Below are 25,943 nucleotides of genomic sequence, written 5' to 3'. Positions count from 1 at the left end.
GCTGCCGCTGCTAGTCCTGACTCTGTGTCAAAAGTTCCAAATGTCTCTTTTCACCTACCTCCTGTGGCACTTTGGGGGGAAAATAGTGTGCGCCCTACTTTGTCAGCAAAGTGAAATAGTTTGCCACAACCATGGAGCTAGTGCATGGCAGCGCTGGCTGTTTAACTGTTTAATTCTGAAGCTCACTGTCTTCCTGCTGTATGGCCAGGCCTGCCCAGATGTGGAATCTTCATGCCCAGTGCTTACGAGCTTCTTCACTCTGTGATAAGGTTATCCAGGATTTAGTTTTTTGTATTGTTTTGTTTTTTAGAATTCCCAGAATTTACTCACATGAAACCCACACCGTCAGTCAATTTCCCTCTAAAACTATTTTAAAAACAACAACAATCTTTTACCCTTAGAGATGATGAGGAAATATGCCTGTCCCCCCAAAGCACATAGAGTAAATTCTACGTTCTGCCAATTAAGAGAGAATACTGTTTTAGACCTTGTGGTGGGTCAGCAGGGAGCTCTTTACTTTTGGTTTTAACAGTGACTTCTTGAATCTGGTAAGGAGCTAATATCTGTGTGCATGAGATTTTAAATTCAACTTTGGAGGAAAAAAAAAACATTAAACGACTCAAGGGCTCTGTGCAGGTGTCTACGTCTTTGTTTAAGGGTCATAATTGCCAAGTCTCATCCGTACCCAGTCCCTCGCTCTGGTCCTTCCCCAAACTGTGCCTGTGCCTTTGAGAGCATCTTTCAGTGAGGAGCCTGCACTGTCCTCAGACTGCTCAGCCGTCTGCAACACATAAACTTTCAGTTTCATAAACAACTCCTGCCTCCTTCTGCAGAAACAGGGAAATGTTCAGAAACCTCCATATAGCAATCTTTTCAGACTAAAATACCTCAGAAACTAAAAAAATACATTAAAAAAAGGGCAGCTCCACAACGGAAAATACCTTTGTCATCTGCTTCTCGTTATCTGCTTATCTGTCCCTCATCCTTCATTTTGATAGGTGCAGTTTTATTTTTAGAGCCTGGTCTTTATGGCTCGAGGGTTCTTGCTGTGGTTTTCCATACGTTTTCGCTCACATTTTCGTTGCCACGCTGCAGTGGGGGTTGTTTGGATTATGGGACTGACTGTTGGACCTGAGGTGCTGCCTGCATGGTGCTGGGCCCGTGTTGGGGCTCTGGTCTGCACAGAGGTGTTCGATGGCCTCAGGGATGCATGTGTTCCACTCAGTATTTCTCAGCTTTGTCTTTTGAACCATCTTTGTTTTTCAAGTCTGGCTCCTGACAGCCAGAGCAGGAGACAATTACTCATTAAGTACCTTTTGTGTTGGGGGCAGGTTACAGGAGGGTTCGATTGCTGTTGGTTTAAAGAACAGGATTGGAGGAGGAGCTCTGCAGAGGAGGAAGTGTAGGGAAGTGTAGTCCCTACTGTGACTGCTGAATTATTAACTGCTTCCCAATGTATATCTTCTTTCTGGTACTCTTTCTTGACCTTACATTGCATACCGCTATTATATATATTTTCACTGCCTTTTTTTTTTTTTTTGTGAGAATACAGCCACGTCATGGTGTTTACTCACCCATATTTCTTAAAAGTTCTTTCTTTTCCTTGTTACGTGTGCACAGGACACGGGTAGCCAGGTGAGATGTGGTGCTTCGTTTTCCAAGGTCCTGATGAGTGCTGTGCATGTGAAATGGTGTGGGGGGCAGGGAAGGACTCTGAATACAAGGTTTAGATGAGATTTCTTTGGCTGGATGAAACCCACAAGACTTCCAAATATAATGAGCTGTCACTGGAGATGCGATTAGAAGAAAATATTTCCCCACCCACTGATGGGATAACTTTGTTGCTTAGACAAGCTGTGCTTTAGGTAAGCGTCTTCCTTGTGGGTAAACATCTGTGGATGTGACTCCTACCACACTGAGGAAAGGACAACTTAGTCTTCAGCTTGGAAGCAATGGGATGGTGCTTTAGTGAAATTCATTCCAAGACCCTGTGCCATTTGTGGACTTCCTCCCAGGGGTGCACAAAAGGGACACATTGAAATGGCCTGGTATTTTCACAGTGCATTGTGTCATGGTTTATGTCAAGTGGCCCCCAGGCCTCATGTGTTTGCATTACGCATTTGTGATTGGCTCATTGTCTAGCGCTTGCAATGGTGGTGTGAGTGCTACGCCCACCTAGGGGTGGAGCCAGGATGTGATGTAATGCAGAAAGAAGGTGTATCTCTCTTTTGCCGGTTTCTGCCTTGCTGTTTGCAGCCTCCATGAACTGTGGCCCCGCCCTGCCACCCTGCCTTGGAGCCAACTAAGTATGGACTGAAACCTCCAAAAACTGTAAGAAATAAACCTTTCCTTTCCCAGCTTTGGTCATCAAGTATTTTGTCTCAGCAAAGAGTTAAAAGTAACTAAGACACATTGATTAAATGGCCACAAGGGGGTTCCCACAGGAAAAATTTATCCCGCTCCTGGCAGAGGACAGTGGTAACCTTTGGCTGGCTCAGTCGCCCCTCAGACAGGCTCATTATCCGCTCCTTTATTCTTTTGCTCCTTTATTCTTCCTTTTATGTTCTATCAATAACCGAATGATTGTGTCCTCAAATACATGCAGAAGTAGCTCCTTTTCCCCACCGCCTCTGTGTCTCCTCTGGATGACAAAGTGACCTTTTGCTTGATTCTTAGAACCATCTATGCCTCTAGGAACACTTTGCACAAGAGCCAGCCACAGGGATCCTTGAACACCTAGGTCAGATCCTCCCATTTCCTGATTAGAGCCCTGTAATAGCTTTTCATTTTGTTCCAAATCAGATCAACTCTAATGAAATTCAGTGTCTAGGTCCCTTAACATAATGTGACTCTGGTGCTGCCTTCTCTCTGCCCATTCTCATTCCCTGGCCCCTCTGTGTGGAACCTCTGCCTACACTTTCACAAGCCTGACAATTCAGCATCAGGTGTGGATGGGAATGCTGTCTCCTGGATCGTCAGGCATCGCTGCCCCAGTTCTCCCCGAGGGTCCTCACTGGGCTCCGTGTCATCGTGGACCTTGTTGATTCCTGACATTTCATTATTTACTCTTGTTTTTTCCAGGTCATTTCCTTCATTTCTTTTCTCCTACCTCCGGATCTTGATCATTTTCTGCTTTGAAAAAAAAATTCTAACTTCTTACTTCCTATTTTTTTTATCTTTTGTTTTTTTTCTATTTATACTTTGAATTTTTCATTTAAAAGAAACTATGTAATATTTATGCTGTTGTGTCTGATTTATTTCATTTAACATTATAGCCTCAAGGTGAATCCATCAGCCTACAAATGACTCAATTTTATCCTTCTTTATGGTAGAATAGTTCTCTGTTGCATTTAAATACCACATTTTATTACATTTTCTTTATCCATCCATCTACTGATGGATACATAGACCACTCCCAAGGTTGAGCTATTGTGAACTGTGTGAGATTTATTTATATGGGTGTGGATGTGTCACTGTGGTATGATGTCTTTAACTCTTTCAGGAAGATACCTAGAAGGAGGAATAGCCAGGTCAAGTGGAATTTCTAATTTTAGGTTTGTATTTTAGCTTTATAATTTTATCAGTACGTACTTATCGTACATGTTGATCTCGTTCATCATAGGGAGTATGTGCTTGTGCACGATTCAGCCTGAGTTTTTAATGCCACCTCCTCCCTTCAAAGCCTCTCCCCTCCCCATTTACAAAAGCCTGTTTCCAACATTTTCCTTCCCTTCTGCTTTTTTTCCTTTCCCCATTTTCTCCTTCATCTTCCCCCCTCCTTTCCCATTTGGACACATTCCTCCTATTTCTCAGTGTCCATCCTCCATTCTGTTCCTTGTTTATCCTTTGGATTTCTCATATCAGACAAGCAATGTAGTTTTTAATCTTGCGTGTCTGATTTATTTCACTTAACAGTATGGTCTTAAGGTATATCTGTTTACCTAGAAATGTCTGAAAGTTTATCTTTATTTACCTCTTTCTGAGACAGGATTTCACTACCTGGATGAGGCTAGCCTTGCGTGCACTTTGTAGCTCAGGTTAGACTCTACCTTGCAGAAATTCTCCTGCCTTAGCAGGGGATTTTTTAAAAAGAGGATAAAACAGAATAAAACCAATCAAAACAAATCAGAGTAAGATATACAGGACTTCAAAACATTGTAAAATTAACAATAGTTACCATAATGCCTTCTGATTTCTTCAAACTAGCTGCAGATAACTTCAGACATAGTAAAAAACAAAGAAAACAGAATAGAATAGAAACAAAATAAACAAAACAATGAATGCAACAAAGGACTTCAAAATAAGGCAATAATAAATCCAAAATTGCTACCACAATATATCTTCCTATCTTTGAAATAGCTGCTCCTGCCATTGGATTTGACATAAACAAAAGAAAAAAGAATAAAATCCAAACTTATGTAGGACTTCCAAAACAAGACCACAGGGAATCAACAATGGCTGCAACCCTCAGGAGATGCCCCTAGATGTCACACTGCTATCACTATCCCCTGAACTATGATTAGACCACTGGCCCTAGACCTGCAATGTTATTGAAGCACCAAAGCACCACAGCATCCAATTGCATTTCACCTTTGTAGCTATCATCACAGCCTGTGTTTCTCCAGATAGACCTGTGTGTGTGTGTGTGTGTGTGTGTGTGTGTGTGTGTGTGTGTATGTGTGTGTGTGTGTGTGTGTGCACGTGTGCGTGTGCACATGCATGTGTGATGGTACTTTTTGTTTGCCAGCCCACATGCCAGAAGGGGCTGGGATTTGGTTGTTCCAGTCCAGTGGGGGTCTGTGCATGGCACTGGTTTCCAGGCTGGGTTTGCTCCCTGACCTTTGTTCTCTCTATCCCTGGTCCACAAATAGCCTTGAGTACTGGGATAACAGGCATGTGTCAAAATGCCTGGCTACACTTATTCTTTTTATGGCAGGGTAGTACTCCACTGTACAAGCACACCACATCTCATCCATTCATTGGTTGATGGGCATTTAGCCATTTCCAAGATTATCAGTTAACAAACAGTGCTACTATACATGCGTGTGCTTATATTTCTGTGGTGTGATTTTTTAACTCTTTTGGGAGGATATTGAGAAGGAGAATAGCTGAGTCAAATGGAACCTCTAGTTTTAGTTTTTTCAGGAATCTGCAGATTGATTTCCACTGTGGTAGTAATAGTCTACACTTCTATCAATGTGGAGAAGTGTTCCTTTCCCCCATAGCTTCTCCAGCATTTGCTATTGGTTGATTTCCTGATAATAGCATTTTTTTTCTGGAGTGAGATTGAGTCTCAGTGTTATTTTAATATGCATCTGTTGGATGCCAGTGATGTTGAGCATTTTTCACATATTCATTTGCTGTTTCTACTTCTTCCTTTGAGATGTATATTCACTTCAGATGCCCATGTTTGTATTCAGTTTTTTAAATTTGAGAGGTCAGATATTTTTTCAGTTCTTTATATATTCTAGATGTTAGTCCTTTGTCTGAGGAGTAAGGCAAAGTATTTTTCCCCATTCTATAGGTTGTATACTCACTCTGTTTGTGGTTGCTTTTGGAGAACAGGTTTTCTAATTTGATTAGATCCCAGCTGTTGATTCTTTGCAATACAACCTGTGCAGTCAAGGTTTGCTCATGAAGTGTTTGCATATACGTATTTTTCCTAGAATTTTACCAGTTTTATTTTAGAGTGGATTGAGGGTTTGTTTTTATATTTAGAACTTCAATCCATTTTTATTTTAATGTGCCATGAGAGATAGGAGTCTAGGATTTTTGGCATACGAAAAGCCAATTTTCCTAGCATAGCACCACTTATTAAAGAGGCTATCATTTTTCCAGTGAACATGTTTAGTCCCTTTGTCAAACATAAGGAAACTGAGTGCGCTTGGAGTTGTTTCTACATCTTTTGTTCTGGTCTATTGATGTTTGGTTCTGTTTGTTGCCAGCACCGTGCTGCCTATATCACTATAACTTTGTAATATAATTTCAGATTGGGGATTGTGATGCCTCCTGCTTTGCTTATGTTAACTAGAGTTGCTTTTGTTATTCTAAGTCTCTAATGATTCCATACAAATTTTAGGATTGCTTTCTTCAGTTCTGTGAAGAATGCTATTGGTATTTTGATTGGAATTGCATTAACAGTTTTAGAAGTGTGGCCATTTCCACTATATCAGTTCTGCCTATCCAGGAACACTGGACATTCTGCCCTTTTGTGATATCCTCTTTGATCTCCTTTTTTTTTAGACTACTGCAGTTTTCAGTGTACAGGTCCTTCATTAGATTGATTCTTATATATTTTATTTTTTAGATGCTATTGTGGAGGCTATTTTCTCCCTACTTTGTCTCTCGATGACTTTGTTATTTTCTGTACATGAATGCTATTGATTTCTGAGTGCTGACTCTGTATCCTGCTACACAGTCAACTTTGGTTATTAATTCTAGGAGTTTTCTGGTGGAGCTTTTGGAATCTTCTGTGTAGAATATCATGCCATCTGCAAATAATGATAATTTAACTTCTTCATTTCTTATTTTTATTCCTTTCATTTCTTTCTCTTGTCTCATTGCTCTAGCTAATGTTTCCAGAACTATCGTGAACAGAAATGGTGATAGTGGACATCCTTGTCTTGTTCCTAATTTTAGAGTGAAAGCTTTCAATTTTTGACCATTTGGTATCACATTAGCTGTTTTTGTCATAGATGGCCCCTATCAGAATAATACAACGACCATCTATTCTAATTTTCTATAGGGTTCTTATCATCAATTGTTGTTAGAAGTTTTCAAATGGTTATTCTGTATCTATTGAGATGATCATGTGGTTTTTGTCCTTGACTTTGTTAATATGAGGTGCTACATTTTTTGATTTTTGTATATTGAACCACTCCTGCATCCCTGGGATGAATCCCACTGATCATGGTGTATACTCTTCTTGATTGACTTATTGCATTGTTTTCCAGTAACTTAATGAGGATTTTTGTGTCTGTGTTTATTAGGGAGATTGGCTTATAATTTTCTTTTTTGGTTGGATCATTCTCTGCTTTTGGTGTCAGGGTAATGCTTGCTTCCATGGGTGAGTTTTGGAGTATTACTTCCCTTTCAATTTCATTAAACAGTTTGAGGAGTAGTTTTAGATCTTGTCTAAAAGTTTTGTAGAATTCATCAGTGAATTTCTCAGGACCTGGCCTTTTCTTTGTTGATGGTTTTTAATTAAATTGACTGATATCAGTTATTTAAAATTTTATATCTTCTTGACTTGGGTTTGGTAATTCATAGGTATACAGAAATCTACCCATTTCTTCTGTGTTTTCTATCTTATTAGAATATAGGTTCTCAAAATAGATACTGATGATCTGGATTTCTAAGGGATTTCTTTCTTTCTGATTTCACCCTTTCCATTCCTAGTTTATAAGGATTTGAGTTTATCTCTTCTTTTTTTTTTGATAAAGTTAGCTAAAGGTTTGACAATTTTATTTAATCTTTCAAAAAGTCAACTGTTTCATTGATGCTTTGTATTGTTTTCTTAATCTCAATTGCATTAATTTGTGCTCTGATCTTTATAAGTTACTCTTTTGTATGAGCCTTGAGTTGACTTGCTTTTTTTTTTTCCTAGAAGCTTGATGTTCAATATTATGTTGCTTATTCGAGCTTATTCTGTTATTCTGATATGGGAATTGACTGCTATAAATTTCATTGCTTTCCATAAACTCCAATGTGTCATATTGGCATTATCATTTAATTTTAGAAACTTTCTAATTCTTTTCTTTAATTTTATCTATAACCTGTAGGTTGTTCAGAAGAACATTATTTAATTTCTATGGGTTTATGAATTTATTTTTTATTTTAAAGAGATTAAGACAAAAGAGGATATAACAAAGCAGATCAGAACAGAACAATGTAAACAACACAGAATTTTACCACAAGACATCCCGTAATTAACGGTAACTACCATAATGTCTCTTTCTTTGAAATAGTTGAGCAGCATAACTTCATATACAATAGTATTAAACATAACAAAATAGTATAAAACCATTCAAGAGAATGAAAGTATTACAGGGCATTCAGAACCAAATAATAGAGAATGAACAATGGCTACTGTATTATCTCATTTTCCATAGAAAATTTGTTTATACTAACACACATAATAAAATCCAATAAGATACAATATGATAGAATCAATGGAAACAGAAGAACAAAAGCATGGTAGGACTTCAGAGTAAGATGATATTAAATCAGCACTGGCTATCACAATGTCTTGTTTTCTTCAAAATAGCTGTTCATACCATCACAGATAATAAAATCAAACAAACCAGGATAAAACCATTCCAACTAATGAAAGCAAACGTTATAAGGCTTCTAAGCAATGTAATGGGGAATCATGATTACCATATACTTTTATGTACTCTTACCATTTCTTACATTAGGGAGACTATATGGTATTTATACATGTGAGTTTCATTTATTTCGCTTAGGACTATGCTCTCAAGTTGCGCCCATTTATTTATAAATATCTCAATGTGATCATTTTTTATAGCTGAATAGTACTCCATTGCATTAAAAATACCACAACTTTTTAAATCTATTCCTCAGTTGATGGACACTTAGGTTGTTTCTAAGATCTGACTATTACAAATTATGCTTCTATAAACATGGGTGCACATATATCACTGTGGTATGATGTTTACAGTTCTTCTGGGAATAAGCCTAGAAGTGGAATAGCTGGGTCAAGTGGGACTCTCAATCCCAGGTTTTTGAGGAAACTCCAGACTGATCTCCACATTGGTTGCACCAGTCTACATTCCCACCAACAGTGCAGGAGAGTACCTTTTTCCCCACAGCCTCTCCAGCACTTGTTGTTGGTAGCTTTCTTGTCCTGGCCATTCTTCTGGAGTGAGATGGAATATCAGTGTGGTTTTAATTTGTATTTCTCTAATGACTAATGATAATGAACATTTTTTCATGTATTCATTTGTATTTCTTCATCTGAGAATTGTGTATTCATCTGGAATGCCCATTTTTGGATGGGGTCTTTGAATTCGGGGGTCTGATTTTTCAAAATTCTTTATATGTTCCAGACAGAAGTCCTTTGTCTGGGGGACAGTTCACTAAGATTTTTTCCAGTTTGTGGGTTTTCTTTTCACTATGCTGGAGATTTCTTTTGACATGCAGAAACTTTTTAATAAGATGTGATCCCAGTTATTGATTCTGGGAAGTATTTCCTGTGTGGTTTGATTCCTATTCATGAATTCTCTATCTACTACTCCTACATGTTCAAGATTTTTACCTAATTTGTCTTCCAACAGATTTAGTGTTTCTATTTTAATATTCAGATCTTTGATCCATTTAGATTTTAGTTTAGTACATGGTAATAGGCATGGGTCTAGTTTTACTTTTCGGCATATGGAGAACCAGTTTTTCCAGCACCATTTATTAAAAAGAGATTGTCATTATTCCAGTGAACATGTTTGGTCCATTTATCAAAGACAAGGTGGCTGAGTGTGTTGGTAGTTATGGTTTTATCTTCTAATCTATTCCATTGATCTTCAGATCTATTTTTATTCCAGTACCATGTTGATTTTACTATGGTTGCTTTGTAGTATAACTTCAAGTCAGGGATTGTGATGCCTCCTGCTTTGCCTTTGCTGCCTAGAATTGCTTTTGCTTTTCTAGGTCTCTTCTGGTTCCAGATGAATTTTAGGAGTTATTTCTCTACATCTATGAGGTTGTAGATGATATTTTCATTGGGAGTGTATTGAATCTGTATAACAGTTTTGGGAGAATGGCCATTTTCACAATATTTATTCTTCCTATCCATGAACAAGGGATGTATTTCCATTTTCTGAGATCCTCTTCAATTTCTTTTTTCAGGGTATTGTAATTTTCCCTGTATAGATCTTTTACTTCTTTCATGAGATTAATTTCTAAGTATTTCATTTTTTTTGGATGCTAGTGTTAAGGGTGTGGCTTCTCTTATTTCTCAGTGATTTTGGTGTTTGTGTATAGGAATGCTATTGATTTTTGAGTGTTGACTTTGTATCCAGTTACCTTACTGAATATATTTATTATACCTAGGAGTGTTTCAATGGAGTTTGGGGGTCTTCTATGTACAGGAGCATGTCATCTGCAAATAGTGATAATTTAACTTCCTCTTTTCCTATGTTTACCCCTTTTATTATTTCTCTCTCTTGTCTAATTTCTCTGGCTAGTATTTCCAGTACTATAATGAATAGGAGCAGTGGTAAGGGACATCCTTGTCTTGTGCCCGATTTTAAGGTAAAGACCTTCAGTTTTTGGTCATTTAATCTGATATTGGCTGTTGGTTGGTCATAGCTGATCTTTATCATATTGAGGAAAAGACCATCTATTCAATTTTCTGTAAGGTTCTTATCATGAATGAATGTTCAACCTTATCAAAACCTTTTTCTGCATCTATAGAAATGATCATGTGATTATTACTTTTGGCTTTATTGATATGGTAGATTACATTTATTGATTTACATATGTTGAACCATCCCTGCATGCCTGGGATGAATCCTACTTGGTCATGGTGTATAATCTTCTTGATGATTTGCTGCATCCTGTTTGCCAATATTTTATTGAGGATTTTTGCATCCATGTTCATTAGGGATATTGGCCTGCAGTTTTCTTTTTAATTGGCTCTTTCTTAGGTTTTGGTACTAGAGTAATATTTGCTTCCCAGAAGGATTTAGGAAGAATTATTTCCCTTTCAATTTCATTGGAGAGTTTGAGGAGTGTTGGCATTAAGTCTTCTTTGTATTTCTTGTAGAATTCTGCAGTGAATCTGTCTGGGCCTGGGCTCTTCTTTGTAGGTAAGGACTTAATTACATTTTCAATTTCATTAATAGAAATTGGGCTATTCAGCAGTTTTACATCTTCTTGATCCAGCTTTGGTACTTCATATGTTTCTAGGAATCTGTCCATGTCTTCTGTGTTATTGAACCTTTGAAAGTAGAGGTTTTTGAAATAGGTGATGATCTTCTGTATTTCCACAGTCTGTAGTGATTTTGCCTTTTTAATTCCTTGTTGCATTAATTTGAGCTTTTTATTTCTTTTTTTAAAATAAGGTTGGCTAGGGGCTTATCAGTTTTGTTTATTCTTTCAAAGAACCAACTCTTTGATTCATTGATTGTTTGGGTTGTTTTCTTAGTCTCTATTGCATTAATTTCTGCTCTGATTTTTATAATTTCCTCCCTTCTTTTGGTTTTGGGCTTGACTTACTCTTCTTTTTCTAGACATTTGAGGTGTAGCATCAGGTTATTTATTTGTATTTGTCCTGTTTTCCTGTTTCCAGTGCAATAAATTGTCGTCTGAGGATGGCTTTTATTGCATCCCATAGATTCCGATAAATTGTATTTGTATTTTTGTTTGCTTGTAGGCATTGTTTAATTTCTTCTTTAATTTCCTCTGTGACCCACTGATTGCTCAAGAGTATGTTATTCAATTTCCATGTGTTAGTGTGGTTTTTGCAGTTTCTTTTATCATTAATTTCTATTTTCATGGCATTATGATCTGATAACATGCATGGGATAATTTCAATTCTTCTGAATTTATTTAAATATGTTCTGTGAACTAGCATATGGTCTATTTTAGAGAATGTCTCATATACTGCTGAGAAGAATGTGTGTTCTGATGTTGTTGGATGGAACACTCTGTATATGTCTATCAAGTCCACTTGTTCACCGGTGTGATTCAGTTCTGTTATTTCTTTGCTGATTTTCTGTCTGGTTGATTTGTCCCTTGGTGTCAATGATGTGTTAAGGTCTTATGGTATAATTGTATTACTGCTAATTTGATTTTTCATTTCTATTAATACCTGCTTTTATAACTGAGTGCTCTGGAATTTGGTGCATATATATTTAAGATTGTTATTTCTTCCTCTTGAAGTTTTCCCCTAACCAGCATGTGGTGACCTTCTTTATGTCTTTGGATCATTCTTGGTTTGAAGTTCACATTGTCTGCAAACCGAATAGCTACCCCTGCTTTTTTACAGTTCCTGTTGCATGAAGTATTGTTTTCCATCCTTTGACTTTCAGTCTATGAGTTTCCTTTTGGGTTAGATGGGTTTCTTGTAGACAGCATATGGTTGGATGTTGTTTCTGATCCATTCTGCCAGTCTGTTTCTTTTAATTGGAGAATTGAGACCATTTACATTAGTGGTTATAACTGTTATATATTGGTTTATTGTTGGCATGTTATCTTTCTGCTGTTGCATCTTTATCTTTCCATTCTGGTTAATTGTCTGCCTTGCTTAGTGCATTTTTCCTATGTGTATGTAAACTGTCTTTAAATATTCTTTGCAGGGTTGGCTTGGTGATCATGAAGTTCTTCAGTTGTTCTTTGTCATGGAAGTATCTTATTTCTCCATCGATTTTGAAGGACACTTTTGCAGGGTTCATCAGTCTAAGCTGGAAATCATTTTCCTTTAGGATCTGAAATACTTCACTCCATGCTCTTCTTGACTTCATTATTTATGTTGAGAAGTCTGATGTGATTCTGATAGGTTTTCCTTTATAGGTGATCTTTCTTTTCTGTCTAACAGCTTTTATATTCTGTTCTTATGTTGGATTTCCAGGATGGTGATTATTATATGTCTGGGTATAGTTTAATTGTGATTATGGCTATTTGGGATTCTACATGCTTCACTAATCCTTATGTCAGTTTCCATTCTCATGTTTGGGAAATTTTCAGCTATTACTTCTGTAAATAGCCTCTTGATATCATTTTTGTTACCCCCTTCTTTTTCATTTATCCCTACAAATCTTATGTTGTTTTTCTTTGCATCATCTTGCAGCTGTTGAATTGTTATTTCCTGATTCCTTGTTATTTTTAAAAGATCTTTCCTTTCCTGTTCATTAGCTGCAATCTTGTCTTCGAGGTCTGAAATTCTGTCTTCACTTTTGTTGAGGTAGTTTTGACAACTTTCAATGGAATTTTTGATTTCCTGTATATCCCTTTGAATCTGCTTCATTTATTCTGTTTCTTATATTGTTCATTCAGGGATTCTATCTTTTTGTTTTGTTCCTCTAATTTTTTAATTGTGTCTTCTTTAGATATGTTCAGCATCTCCTTCATTACTTTTATCATTTCTTCTTTTACCTGGGAGATTATTTCTAGTTTGAATTCCTTTAAAGCTTCCCAGAGTTGCTTCTTTATTTCAGTTGCAATTATTTCAGGTATTTCATGTGTATGGCATATATCTTATGTACATAACTCCTAGGCTTTCTTGGGATGGGCTGGAGGTTTGAGCCTGCATTTTGGTCTTTTGTTTTGTCATTTTCCTATAGTTCTGTGTTTCAAAGTATTGTTCCAAGTCTTCCCCTGGGCATGTTGGAAATCATCTCCTATGCCCTCGGCTCCTGGGACTGAATGGAGGTTGCTGAATGTGGTCCATTCAGGCCCACAGGACCTCCTGTGCCACCTCCAGTGTTCCAGGTATCTGGCTGGGCACCTAACCACTGTGGATGATCATTCAAAGCTCTCCCTGCACAAGGACCAATGCACTGGCATTCACTTCACATGCTCTCAACTCTTCTGATTGAAGAAGGTCATTGGGTGTAATCTAGTTGGGCTGCAAAGCATCCCAAGCTGGGGCTGGGTATTTAGCTTAGTGGCCTAAGAGCCTGCCTGGCAAGTGCAAGGTCGTGAGTTCAATCCCTGGTACCAAAAACAAAACAAAACAAAACAAAACAAAACAAAACAAAAATAAACCTCCTAAGCCCAGTCCAGTGTGGCTGGAAGCTTGGTGCATCCTTGACCACTGGGAGCGATGATGTTAAACTCTCCTAGGGCTCAGGATGGTATGCAGGAACTCACCTCCCACAGCCCAGTTTCCTCCTCTCGCAGCCCAGTTCCCTTGTATTGAAAGAAGGTCACTGGCCATGGCCCAAGCAGGCCTGAAACCCGCAGTGTCCAGTTTAGTGTGGCTGGAAGCTGGGTGCATCCTTGACCACTGGAAACGATGATCTTAAACTCTCCTTGGGCTCAGGATGGTGAGCAGGAACTTACCCCCTCTGGTAGCCCAGTTCCCTACGCTGACAGTCCAGTTCCCCAGATTAAAAGAAGAAGGAGTTTGTGAATTTTTCGTGGCTTCCTTTGGCATTTATTTCCAATTTCATTGTACTATCATCTGATAATATGCAGGGCATGATTTCAATTCCTTTGCATTTATTTAAGCAAGTTCTATGAACTAGTACATGGTCTATTTTGGAAAATACTGCATGTGCAGCTGAGAAGAATGAATATTTTGATAAAGTGCAGTGGAATAGTCTGCAGACAGCTACTAAGCCCATTTGCTCAAAAGCTTGGTTCAGTTCTGATTTTTTTTGTTGATTTTTTTTGCCTAGTTGATCTATTTGTGACAGTGTGTGTATTGAAGTCCCCCATTATCATTGTATTAGTTCTTGATTTTTCATTTCTGTTAATGTTTGTTTGACTTGATTGGATAGGTATATATTTGTGATTGTCATTTCCTCCTTGGATTGATTCCTTATTTTAAAGATATAGTGACCTTCTTTGTTGCTCTCAATCAGTCTTGGTTTGAAATTCACTTTGTCTACAAATATAATAGCCACCTCTGCTTTTTTTCTAGGTTCCTGTTACATGAAATATTGTTTTTTTTATCTTTTGTCTTTCAGTCTGTGAATTTCTTTTTGAGTTAAATGTGTTTCTTGTATGCAACATATTGTTGGATCTTGTTTCTTGATCCACTCTGTTTCTTTTTATTGTTGAATTGAGACCATTAACATTGGTGGTTATAAAACTGGTGTATTGACTTTGTCCTGTTATTTTCCTGTCTTTGGTACCCCTTCTTTTCCTTCTGTTTAATTGCTTACTTTACCTAGTAGATTCATTCTGTTGGGGTTCATGGAATTGTAGTCCTCTTTACTTCTTTCTAGAATGTCTTTCGAAACATTTGGAGTGCTGCTTTTATAGGAGCAATTTTAAATGTAAGGGAAATTCTAAACTTTATATTTCTAATAATAATATTTTTCTAACACTACTCAAAGATGAGACTGGGAAATGCAGTCTATTCCCATAGAAAGCTACAAAACAACGAGCTTTGACATTCCAATGCCAGCTGCAAGATAAGTACAACTTAGCCAAACAGTGTATCTTGTTATATTTTTCTTACTTTTTCATTTCAAAGACTTATCATCTCAACGATAACTTGGCTCAGTCTTAGAAAATGATTGCTTCTTCCTGCTTGTTATATAATAGTAACTCCAATTAGCTTACATTGAGTAAATCTTGCCTACTAATATATAAGACATGTGTAACCAACTATAAAATATCTTGTTATCTTCCTTTTGTACTACTTTCTGAAAACCCTATCTAAATAACTATTCTACCCCAAGATGGGGCTGATGATTCACAAATAAGATTACCATCAGCCCACTAATGTGATACAGTTGTATATCTCCCAAAGTTCCTTGGTACTGTCTCTTTCATCTGGTCAGATTTTACGTACCACAACAGTTTGGTGGTCATGAATACCTTCAGGTGTTCTTTGTCATAGAAATGTCTTATTTCTTCATCAATTTTGAAAGACAGGTTGGTGGGCACATCAATCTGGGTTGGAGACTGTGTTAGTGCTTGAAATACTTTAAACTCTCCTTGACTTAAAATTTGTGTTGAGAAGTCAGCTGGGATTCTGTAGGGCTTTCATTTACAGGTGATTTTTTAATTTTCTCTGACAGCTTCCAATAATCTTTTCTAAAATTCTGTGTTGAATTTCTAGAATCTTGACTATTATTTGTCTTGGTGCAGTTTTTTGATCATGGCAAATGGTGCTCTAAATGCCTCACTTATCTGTATGTCAAATTCTTTTTCCATGCTCAGAAAGTTTTTTTTGCCATTATTTTTGTGAATAGTTTTTTTCAATGTCATTTATGCTACTTCCTGCTTTTTCATCAACTCTAGTCAATCTTATGTTATTCTTTACATCATCCAGCAGCTGCTGGAATTATTTTTCATAGTCCCTTGGTATTTTTAAAGAAATTTTTCTTTTCATGATCACTAACCACAATTTTGTCTTCTAGATCTGACATTCTCTCCTTATATTGATTCATTCTGTTGTGTATATTTTCCTGGATATCTGTTCGAATCTGTTTCATGGATTCCATTTCTTTCCTATGTTGTGCCTTCATTGTTTCTATCATTTTCCTGTTTCCCTATCTTTTATCTATATCTACTCTAGATTCACTACCTATATTCTTTATTACAGTCATCATATGAGAAATTATTTCTGATTTGATTTTTTTTCTAGTTCACCTTCTTTTTTACATCTGCCTTTACCACTTCAGAAAGCCCAAGTGGGTGGCTTTCAAATTGTTCCACCTCTTTGCCACTGGGTTTGCCTTTTGCATGCTGGAAGTCTGGGGCTGTATCTTACTTCTGTGTCTTTTCATATTCTTTTTTTTTACTAAAGAGAAATAAAAAAACAGAAAGAAAGGGTAGAAACAGTACAGAATTTCAGAAAAATAAACAGTAAGAGGTCACCAATCAATAAGTTACATACCATCATCGTAAAAATAGTTGCTTGAGTTACAAAATTAAAGCATACAAAGTGATATTCAAATAATGACACTACAAACAGTTCTGCTCAAGAATCCAACAAGAACTTAGTAATATAGTTATCAGTCCTACACACTTGTTTTTTATCTTAAAGAGGGTAAGATTAAACAGAAAAAAACAGAACAAAACAGATCATAAGGAAACAATTTAAAGAAACACAGATTTCAAAGCAAGTCCACTGGAGATCTTCACTGTCTATCTTATTTTCTCTAGTTTTCTTCCAAATAGTTATCCCCCTTTTTTTTTTTTTTTTTTTTTTTTTTTTTGGTCTTTTTCATTTTTATCGGTACCAGGGATCGAACTCACGACTGCCTGCTTGCAAGGCAGGTGCTTATGCCACTGAGCTAAATCCCCAGCCCCAGTTATCCCCCTTTTCACACACATTGACTTTAGACTGAACATTATAGAACTAATCAAATCATTACAGGATGATGAAGGCTTTTCAGGGTCTTCAAGACCTGATTTTGGGAAGTCAATAATGACTACAATAATATTTCTCAGTCTCTTCATAATAGCTGTCTTTATCTTTACGAATGCTGAAATTGAACATAAGAGACTAGACTAATATCACTCTGAACAGTGAATGATAGTATTGCTAGATTTTATATCATAATGCTACAGAATTAGCATTGGGTTTCTTAGTGTCTCTTCTGCAGAGTATCTGTTCATGTCCTTTACATCGTGTATTATATACTCTGTTCCTGTAAATACTTTAGAAATTCTTTCCATGTGTGAATCTCTACATGTATATCTATACTTTCTGTATTATAGGGAAAAACAGATCAAAACCAGACAACAAAATACATTCTTAGAAAAACATGCAATGAAAAAGACATACAGGACAATATTAGGTGTTCTACAGTAGTTACTATGCTTTCTCTTGCTTTTTTCAGTAGAATTGTCTACATCATCAGGCATAATATAATTGAACATAACATTACATAGCTATTTTAATAAAAACACAACTTTGAAGACATTGTAGGACTTGAAAGCAGTTAATAATCAAAACCAGAATGGATATCTTTTACATCTTGTCATCTTCAGAGTAGTTGCCTCTACTCTTAGACTTGATATCATCAAGCATACCAAATTTGAATAAAATCAGTCGAGACTAGACAGCGGTCTAACAAACCATCTTCAAATAAGATCAGTCATAGTAAAACAATGTAAGTAATACAGGGTTTCAGTGTAAGTTAATAAGAAATTAAGGATAGTTACCATGGTATAACCTGCTATTTTTGGGTTAGCTGTCTGTGCCCTCAAATCTAACACAAGTAGACAGACTGGAACAAAACATAATCAAACTAAACAGAGCAATAAGACTACTGTGACTTTTAAATACTGATACACTATTAACAATGTCCTCTGCCTTCCTTTTTTAGACAGTTCCTCCCTTTTCCCTTTCTGAGGGTGCTTCGTATATTTTGGGTCCCACTAGCTCTTTTAGTTTTTAGATTAGGGGGCCAACCTGTTATCTATCTGAGTGTTGCTGAACCTTTTCACCCCTGAACTTGATCTTGAGCTGTACTCCTTTACTTACTAAAGTCACAAGGTTTTCCTTCCTTCCAGCTGTGTAGTTCTACACTGCCCAAAAGTGACATAGCTTTCCAATCTATCTGTGGCTGCTGGACAAGTTGTTCCTATTTCTCTCTGGTTTTCTGTCACATATGGCATTGTTTTCTCATCTTTGACTCTCAGTTTAGAGTTACTCTTTCAGTTTGAGTATATTTCCTATTCAGAGCATCTCAATGGATCTTGCCTCCTAATCTACTCTGCTTGTGTTTTTTATTTTGTTAGTGTATCAGGGCTACCTATATTAAAGCTTATAGCTTACCGTCTCTGCCTCATTTCTGCTATTTTATTTTTCTGCTATTATTTGTCCACTTTGCTTCATTATTCCACTGTCTGCCCCATTCATTGAGGCCTCTCTGTCACTGTTCCTGGAATCCTGGTATTTTTTTCCTCTCTCTCTCTCTGGAATGTCCTTCAGTATTTTTTGTAGGGTTGGGTTGGTGGCCATGAACTCCCACAGTTCCTCCTTGTCTTGGAAATATCTTGTTTCTTCATTAATTTTGAGAGAGAGTTTCTCTGGGCACATCAGTCTTGGTTGGAGGTTATTTTCTTTCAGGGCTTGGACTATTTCCCCCCCAGGCTCTTCTTGATTTGAGAGTTTGTGTTGATAAGTCTGTCATTATTTTGATAATTTTCCTGTTGTAGGTAATTTGCTTCTTTTCTCTGACTGCTTTTAATATTCTGTTCTTGTGATGGATTTCTGGAATCTTGATTATTATATGTCTGGGTGTAGATTTGTTTTGTTGTAGGTGGCTGGAGTTCTGTATGAGTCATTTATCTGGATATCATTTCTTTTTCCTATGCTTGGGAAGTTTTCCTTAATTATATCTGTGAATAGTCTTTGTAGTTCTTTTGTAGTTACTCCTGCTTCTTTGCTTACATTTTTTATTCTTAATTTATAAATCCTCTTGTCATCTTCTAGCCTTTGAATTGTTTCTTCCTGGTTCCTTGTTATTTTTAAGAAATCTTTTCTTTCACAATCACACACTATAAATCTCTCTTCAAGTTTCAAAAGGCTAACTTTAGTTTCTGTCAAGGCATTTTGCCAGCTTTCAATGGAGTTTTTAGCTTCCTGGTAATCTTCTTTGGATCTGTTTCATGTATTCTAGATTTTGTTTATATTCTTCATCAAAGGTTTCTCTTCCTTTTCTGAGTTCCTCTATTCTTCCATCTGTGTTTTCTTGGGAGGGGCTTATCATTTCTTTAATTAATCTTTTTGTATCTTGCCTCACTTGGATCAGAAGTACAGTTTTAAATTCACCTACAAGGTCATGAAGGTATTTCTTTATGTCCGCTGATGCTGTATCTAATATTGCATGATTATTGCTCTGGTTTTCTTCTGTATTTACCTTTCTTGGGCTTATTTTTCAGGGTCAATGGCTGGAGGTTTTTTATAATTTCTGTTTCTTGTCATGTTTCTGGTTTCTTTCAGTCAGGTGTGTCCAGGGGTGTCTGGCCCTCTTTGTATTGCTTAGGGTCTTTCTGAAGCATGCTGACTGGGGTTTTGCTGCCCTCCCCAATTTTCTGTTATCTGAGGTATCTTAAACTCCCTCCCTGGGGCTTGGGATGGTGCAGGGACACTCACCCCAGGCCACCTAGTCCAGAGTTCAGCGCACAGGTAGGCAGGCCCAACTCCCCAAAGCTGGTGGAGCATGGAGGAAATCAGAAAGATCTGGTTCTGTATTTTTGATTATTGTCTGAAGAGGTGTTTTCAGAAGCCGATTCTCTGGGCTCCGTTCACGGCAGTGGCTCTGTGGGGCTCTGGCTGCGCGGGCCTGCCAGCAGCAAAGACATACTCACCAGCCTGGGGTGCAGGGCAGCACCTCAGAATGCTTGGGCAGAGTGCTCGGGCAGCAGGGGCCCACTCAGTGCCAGCACTGCAGGCTCGGGTCCTTGCATGAGTGGTGAGGGTGAAGGTGGCAATGCGTCCCAGCAGGTCCAGTCCTCCATCTGTGTCGCCGCAATGCGCCCTCCTCCTCATGCCCTACAGGACACTGTCCAGATCTGGGGAGGTGGCAGAGGCCGCGGCAGTGGCAGCGGCAGGGGTAGCCTGTGGGTGCCGAGTCACTCTGTTCCCCCAGCCTCTGGCGGGCGATAGGCCTGTGGCCACAGAGTTGGAGGGGGCGGCTGGAGCATGGCAGCATGGGGATGGCCTGTCTCGCTGGTGGCCCGCAGGAATTCAGGGCTGAACGGTGGCATGGCCGGCTGGGATTGTATGTTTGATTGATTTTTCCCACCTTAGCTTCTTCTTAGGACGAGAGAATTCATCTCCCTTTGTTTGGGACTCCCTATGCTGTATTATGTTGAATTCTAAATTGACTATCTCAGGGAGCCTCTGTAGCTGGCTGTTATCTATCCACCATCTTTGCTTCACTCCTTGTCTTTTCATATTCTATTTTTAAAAATTTAATTCTTGCATAAATGCTTGAAAATTGTTTGTGGTAAGCAGCTTTATCACTAGTATCAAGAATCCTTAGGAAATTACTACTTCTCAGAAATGTCCTCCAGGTGTAGTTGTCTCTTGGGTTTTGAGTCTGTTGCAAGGTCATACCTCTTCAATTTTGGGGGGATTAGAAGTTGCCTCCTATTTGGCTCACCACCTGGTTCACTGTTTCTAGCCTATATTATTGTTCATGACCCTCAGTAATCTCAGTCTTTGTGCCATCAGGAAAAAAATTGACTAGAACAATTATGTCAACGTGGCTAAAGCAGTACAATCAATAATAACTAGCATCAGACACAGTCTAGAAAGTGACATTGTATTAATTATTAATTTTCCACCTTTACCCATATAAACACAATTTATAATTACCCAAAATATATAAAACAGGTATGACAACTGTATATAGTAAGGGTTCTTACAATATTGTGATTTTTATCCCTAGGGGAGGAAGTTTAAAAGGTGTTAGAGGAAAAAATAAAGAAATAGAAGAAAATATTTAGTCTGTATCTCTTCTCCTATTTCACTATTCCTTCCTTAACCCCACAGGCTGGGGTCTAGGGTGGACGTGCCATTCACCTCCCACCTCTGCTTTGAGGTCCCTTTCTCTGCTCTCCCTGTTTCAAGTCCTGCTTCAGATGTTTGGTGGATCCCATGGACCCACATGACTCCTTTTCTTTCTCATGTTGCTATATTTGAGTGTTTGGGCTCCAGACCTTGGAGAGGCTTTCTTTACTGTTTTTACTGCTCTACTGTCTTCCTGGAAGTTCATAGGTCTGATTTTTGAATTCTTGTATATAGCTCTATAAATTAGTTCTATGTGTGAGGAATAACTAGAAAACTTTTCCCCATTTGGTAGATTGTGTCTTCACACTGTTGGTAGTTTCTTTTTTTCTTTTCTGGTTTTTTGAAACAGAGTCTTGCTCATACTAGCTGTGAACTCACTATGTAATCCAGGATGGCCTTAAACTCATGACCATCCTCCTGTATCAGCCTCTCAAGTGCTGGGACTACAGGTATGCACCATTATTCCCAGATATTGGTGGTTTGTTTTGCAGTGCAGAAGTTTTGCAATTTAACATGATCTCATTTATTGATTTTTTAGTATTATGTCTTATTTGACTGTGGTTCTGCTCAGAAAACCCTTGCCTATCCCCAGGCTTTAAAATTTTTACCTATTTTTCTTCCATCAGATTGTTTCTATTTTAATGTATAGATCTTTGATCCATTTTTATTTTAGTTTAGTACAGGTTGAGAGATGTTAGTCTAAATTCAGTCTTGTGCATGTGGATAGCCAGGTCTCCCAGTGCCATTTGTTAAAAAGGCTATTTTTCCTCCATGAGAGTTTTTGGAGCCCTTATTAAAGGACAGGTAGCTGAGCATGCCAGGGTTGTTTTTGCATCCTTTTCTCTGTTCTATTGACTCACAAGTAATTCTTTTCATTATACACATGCTATTTTTATTACCGAAATTTTCTACTGTAACTAGAAGTCTGGGATTGTTCTGCCTCCTGCCTTGTTCTTTTCCAAGGATTGCTTTTGCCATTCTAAGTCTCTTCTTGTTCCCTGAATTTTAGGACTGTTTCCTCTAGTCTATGAAGAAATCTACTGATATTTTGATTGGGACTGAGTTAAATCTGTATATTCATTTTGGAAGTATGACCCTTTTGATTATATTGGGTTTGTATGTCGAATATATTTCTTCACTTTCTGATATTCTGTTGGATTTCCTTTACTAGAGTTTTGTAATTTTCATTATAGAGATCTTTTATTTCCTTGAGTAGGCTCATTCCTATGGATTTAACTTTTCTTGATGCTATTGTAATAGATTTTTTTCTCTTCATTTCTTTCTTGGTATATTGTTGATTTTTGTGTGTTGACTTTGAATACTGCTGTTACTGAATTTGGTTATTATTTCTAGGAGCCTTTTGGTGAAAATTTTGTGTGTAGAGGATTGTGTCATCTTCAAATAATAATTTTACCCCTTTGTTTGCTATACATATTCCTTTTCTTTCTCTTTTCTTATTGCTCTGGCTAACGTTTCCAGAACTACATCAAACAGGAATGGTGATAGTAGATATCCTTGTCTCATTCCTGATTTTAGAGTGGAAATTTTCAGCTTCTCCCCATTTAATATGATGTTGGCCACCGGTTTGTCATAAATGGCTTTTATCAAATTGAGATACATAACAGACACGCTATTTTAAGTTAGGATACATATATAAGAAATAGACAAGATGTCAAAGAGTTATAGCAATAGCAAACACTAAGAAAACTGTGAAGCTATCTGTAAGGATTTGCTATTCTAAAATAAAGGGTCATCAGAAAAGGCTTTTCATAAGTCCTTGAACAGAGCAAGACTTGTGGCTTCCTATGAGAACACAGGGTGTATCCACAAAGAGTAGGGGAAAAAGTCATCCTAGAATGTTCCAGAAACAGCAAAAAGCTCAGTAAAAGCAGAGTGGAGTGAGACAGGAGATGAGCAGTCAAGGGTTGGGTGGGCACAGATAGTGACGTCCCACTGACCAGTATCAGGATTTTGGTCCTCATTCTGTAATATGGGAAGAAAGAATCAGAGCAGAGAAATGATCAGAGTTACAATTGTCATGGATCTCTCTGCCTACTGTGAAGTAAACAACTGAAGAGGAGTGTGTTCAGGATGGAAGCAGGAAATCCACATGGTGGAGTATTGCGACAGCTTGAGTGACAGATGACAGTGGTTGATGCCAGACTTGGCATTGGAAAGGGTGAGTAGTCATCTCATGCTCATACAACAGGAAGGTAGTGTCCACAGTATTGGGTGTAGAATGTGGAAAGGAAGGCATCAGGATGATTCTCTGACTTTAGACCGGATGTGTTTGAAGGTCTCATTTGCATCTAGTATGAGCTAGAAATAAGCAGCAGGCTGTTAATCTATATTTGGAACATAGACATAGCAAAGGCTCATGAAAAGTGGAATGGGAACCAGGATTTATAAGCAGATTTACTCAACCTGGATCACAGGATTTAGCTTTAAGAACACAAGAAATCATACCCAGTTGGGCTCTTGCCAGTAATTACTTTTGAATTGTGAAAATGACTGGGCTTCCTTTTTGTGTTGGCTGCTGAAAAGCTGAGTGCTATATTCAGTTAGTTCTCATTACATAACAAATCCTCCCAATGCTTAGTGTCTTTTGTCCTTTATTTTTCTTTGGCACATGTTTGCAGTACACACTGGTTATATTCATTGTGGGACTTAGCACGTGTACATAACACATCTTAATTCCCTTCCCTGTTCTATCCCCTCCATTCCTTGGTCCTCTTTTCTCTCATAAATATTCTATCTCCAGGTTTCCTATTATCCATCTTTTATTTTATTCTTTAATTCATATATATGTTAGGCTTCTTATATAAAAAAGAAAATCCAGGCAACATTTTGACTTTGTGCCCGATTCATTTCACTTAAACTTCTGGTCTACAAATCAATAAAATTTATCTTTTTAATTGCAAAATAATTCTCCATTGCATATAAATATCCCTTTCTTTTCTTTCAATTTGCCCCTTGCCAAAGCTTCCTATCTTAGTGTCTTAAACAGCAAAACTGTTTTTTCTTTTTTGGGGTATGAGTACATCCCTAGAATTTTTTATTTTAAAACAGATTTTCACTAAGTTGCCTAGGTTGACCTCAAACTCATGGTCCTCCCACTTCAGCCTCCTGAGTAGCTAGAATTAAAGATATGTACCACCATGCCTGGATAATACCAAACATTTTAATAACTAGTTATTTATTGAGTTGGCAGTTTGTGCTGAGTTCAACTGACTGGGTTTTTCTTGCTTGGTTTATTTACGTGGCAAGAGTCCGTGGCTGGGCTGGTACTGGCTGTGCTGGTGTTTCCAGTGGCCCAGCCCAGAGCTCATCGCAGGGATGCTGGGATTCTGGGGGGAGGGAGCAGAAGCTTTAGTGCACCTGGGGGTCCTCACTCAGACATTACAGTGCCAAACTCACTGTGTTCTTCTGTTCTAAACAAGTCACACAGCAGCCAGTGATGCTTTTCTGACAGGATGAATTACAAAAAACTGGTGACCATTTTTAACTTACCACCTGCAGATTCACAGTTCTAAGAAATATGCAGGAACTGATTACACAAATTTTGTATTAACTTCACCCCTGGCTTCTTTATATGTTTGTCCACACTTTATTTAAATTTTGCCCTCTACTTCTTATTTACATTATCTTTGGGTTCCTTATTCATATTACAAAAGTATGTTTAAAACGATTATGTAATGTACTACATTCCAATTTACAATTAAACTTTTTTACTTGATATCTAGAATACTTTCCTTCAAAAAGATTTCCTGAGTTTTGTGTGAATTTCTGTAGAATGTTACAGCTTCATATCAGTTCAAAGTTAGTTATTAGATACCTGACAAAGCTAATGTTCTCCTTTGTCCCTGCTTAGACCAATGGGGGCCTAGAGACATGCTCCATTCTCATCCAGCGACAAGAGGATTATCCAGTATGGTAAGAGAGATGGACCATCCTAGCTACCTCAGTGTATACTACAGGAGCAATTTTTACTAGCTCATCTTTGTGAACCGATAAACTTGAGACTTACCCATTGAACAGACCTGAGAACTCTGCAAGTAGAGGACAAATAGAAAGAAGCCTTATCTTTTGCTGTGGTTTACTTCTTTCACCAAGGAGCTGGAGAATGAAACAGATATAACTGTAACAATGAACACTCAAGTCTTTAACAGTTGGAAAACAGTCTAGGGGGACCAGGTTTTTTCTAGGAGTTCTCATGTTTCAAAACCAAGTCAAATTCAAGGAAGGCTATTGTGCTGCTGAAGACAAGTTTCCAGGTACTCAATTGTTCTGTGGGTTCTGCTGAGAAGAGCTGTTGCTAGAACTATCCCAGGAAATGCATTTTATTTTAGTAATTATCATATTAATTTTGGCAGGATTTACATCAGAGTAGAGTAGGTCAAGGGATAAGCACCAAAAAGAATTTTTAGAAAACAGCTTTGCTCTTTGGAGAAGCTATGCAGAGAGCTACTGGAGAGATGACAAAACCTACCTAACTGATATTTAGTAAGCTTGAAAACTAATGGGCAAGAGGTGAAACACAGCGGGTTTATTTTAGAACAGAGGAAGGGGTGAGTAGTGGTCACCTGATCCTGCATAATGAAAGCTACACCTACAAGATTTGATGTAGATTAAAGTGTGAGTGAAGTCAGGATGACTTAGATTTTATAAGTAGGAGCAATGGCTTAGAACATGACCATTGCTTCCTTGTAAGATCCCCAGAAGACTAGCAATGGTGCTTATGGGGTAGACAATGTTTAATATATCATTTTTTTATTCT

This window comes from Cavia porcellus, unplaced genomic scaffold (assembly GCF_034190915.1).
Source record: "Cavia porcellus strain 051 isolate PalLab524CR breed Dunkin Hartley unplaced genomic scaffold, mCavPor4.1 scaffold_21, whole genome shotgun sequence".
Taxonomy (NCBI): domain Eukaryota; kingdom Metazoa; phylum Chordata; class Mammalia; order Rodentia; family Caviidae; genus Cavia; species Cavia porcellus.
This window is presented reverse-complemented; position numbering follows the sequence as displayed.